Source organism: Ananas comosus, linkage group 10 (assembly GCF_001540865.1).
Source record: "Ananas comosus cultivar F153 linkage group 10, ASM154086v1, whole genome shotgun sequence".
Lineage (NCBI taxonomy): Eukaryota > Viridiplantae > Streptophyta > Magnoliopsida > Poales > Bromeliaceae > Ananas > Ananas comosus.
In genome coordinates this window covers 6,478,236-6,481,254 of record NC_033630.1, presented here as the reverse complement: position 1 = coordinate 6,481,254, position 3,019 = coordinate 6,478,236, and positions in this window count along the sequence as shown.

Here is a 3,019-nt window from a genome sequence, read left to right as displayed (position 1 = left end):
TCACTAGGCAAATGATATCGAAAAATTATAAAATTTATTTTCTAGATACTTCAAATACACTAGATTAAGTTTAACGGAGCCGATCGACGATTTGAAAGTCGCAACATGGAAAACGACCTAGAAGCACTAAAGATTCCGTGCTTCCAGAAGCATAGTAGCCTCACACTATAGGTGTGAGGCTACTGTGCTTCTGGAAGCACGGAATATAGTGTGAGGCTACTATGCTTCTGAAAGCACAGAGCCATTCCAGGTCGTTTTCCATGTTGCGACTTTCGAATTGTCGATCGGCTCTGTTAAACTTGATTTAGAGTATTTGAAGTACATAGAAAATAAATTATGCAATTTTTCGATATTATTTTCCTAGTGATTCGGACAGGGGCTCCAAAATCAATAATTTAATTGGCCGTAAGTGAGCCGTTTTGCAAGTTTAACGGTGTAAAATATCTACAGATTCAGTGAAATTTTGATAGAAAATCTTTATACTATATAAACATTATCAATTATTTTTGATCCTATAAATTAATGTCATATCATCATATTTTGTAAATTTATTTTCGTATCTGATGAGTCAACTTTGATCACTAACCAAATTATATACAAAAAACGCTAAAAATTTATATTTTCTAAATACTTAAAATACTCTATATCAAATCTAACGGAAGCCCGATCGGCGATTTCGAAAATCCCGAACTATGCGAAAATCGACTTGGAAAAGCATGGAGCGGGCTCGTGCTTCAGAATGCACTACGCCGTACTCTCTCCCTCTCTTCTCTCTCTATATATAATATTATAGTACATATATATATATATATATATATACATATATACTATAGTATATATATATAATAATACATATTATATAATATACATATATATATATATATATATATATATATATATATATATATATATATATTGGGAAGAAATTTATGTTTGCACTTTAATTAACAACCATATATTACTATAGACAAGTGAAGTTAGCCGCACGTTGCAGGCGGCTAATGCTATAGAAGTAAACGAATGTATAACAATAAATTAAAAAATAATAGTAAGACAGAAGATTGACAAAGTAAAAAATTTTAAAAATTTTTGACTTGCCATAAGACATCAATAAACAAAAATAATATATATCAATATATACAAATAGAAGAGATGAAGTAGATATATGTACATATGTAGCAAAACTTACAATTTCAGTAAATAAATTATACATAACAATAATGAAAGAAGCAACAATGATACTACTCCATATGAATCCGTAGAATCTTATTAACTTAGCCCCCGTTTGGTTCGGGGATAAAGGGTGGAATAACCCCTTATCCCCCTTCTATACACAAACGCTATTTTTCATACCCTAAAATAATAGTTCTCAGGTATCTATAATAAGCTGGTATAATCTAGTATAAATCTGAAATTGTTGTTCCATCCTTATCTCAGAAACATCCAAAAACAAGATTAATTAAACTCTAATTAATAGATTTAAATCATTAATTAATCTAATTAATAATTTTAAATAATTAATTAATCTAATTAATATTAAATTAATAATATTAATTTAAATTTTAAAAGTTTAAATTTTAAAAATTAAAAATTTTTTAGATTTTAAATTTTCAAAATTTATAATTTAAAATTTAATTTTTAAATATTTAAAATTTAAATTTAAATTTTTAAATTTTAAATTTCAAAAATTTTATGTAGTGTTTCTGAGCTTTGGATAGGATTGGCTTAAGTGTTAGTAACTGGTCGACACATCTGGAGAATGTCGGACTGAGTCAGAGTCGTTTCTGCGCAAAATGGATGCAGAAATGGATTCGGCGCACTCAAATAAGCAAAACTGGAGTTTTGCCAGATTTGGGCTCCCAGAACTGGTCTTGGGTCACCCAGAAGTTGAGTGCAGATTTGATCAGAACTGGAAGCCAATTCGGGTCCATGTTTCGGGTGCCCGGAAGTGGGTCCGAAAATTACACCTCTTGAGTATCGTTTGCGCTGACACGTGGCTGGTGGTAGGTGAGTTCCGCCCGAGTCGGATTCGGGAGCAGCACACCGCCGGCGATGGAACCAAAGGGGAGCAAACGTGCATGTTTGGGACACCCAGAAATGGGTTTAGGGTGCCCGAAAGTGGCCATTTCTGCAGGGGTAACAGAATTGCACCCTTTGTTCCTGAGATTCATCTGACCCTATGTTCACCCTATAAATAGCTGAGGAGCGTCCCTGGTGAGCTCTTTTCCTCTCTTCTTCACAGTGATCCTCTACTTTGCATTCTAACCCCTCCAAATCCCTCAAATTGCTTCAAGATCCACAACTCCAAGTTTGACAGGTGCTGATTCTACAGTTCTTCAGCGACGACCTCCAGTGTTTTGGCTCGTGTGCGACGTAGGAAGGTCGGATCGCAGTGAAACTTGGTTTGCTGGATTCTAGACTGCCAAAAGAATCCAGAAGTCCTGAATTGCAGAATTTGGTTGAGGTTAGCTTGGTCGAACTCAAGTTTTACTCTGCAGTTGTTGTATTTGGACAGAATTGTGGATTTTGAGCTTTTTTTGATGCCATCTTTGGAAGCAGGAGAATTTGGGACCTGAGAATCATTCTCCAATATACTCCATTGGATTTGGGACTGTCCTCACCTGAATTGGAGCTTTTTAGATGAGTTTGGACTGTGGAGTTGGGTTAATTTAGCTTAAGTGCTGAAAATTGTGTTGATTGTGGCATTTTGATGGATTTTAGTGGATTCGGAAGTTCTGAGCCGGATTGTGGACCCTTGCTCGCTGAGAGGGAGTTCGGCTAAGTTTCCAGCACCTCCGAGATCTTCTTGCTGCCAGGAATTGCTTTTGAGGTGGGTTTATCATCGGTTTTGCTCCTAAGTATATGTGTATAGCAAACATGTATTGTTCGACTTCGATATAGCATGTTGTAGCTCAAATTCATCGATTGGTAAAGTATGAAATCTGAATTTGGAGCATGATTCTTAATTCGAAAAATATACATGTTGGACTTGAAAATTGACTTAGGAGAAAATCCGTGT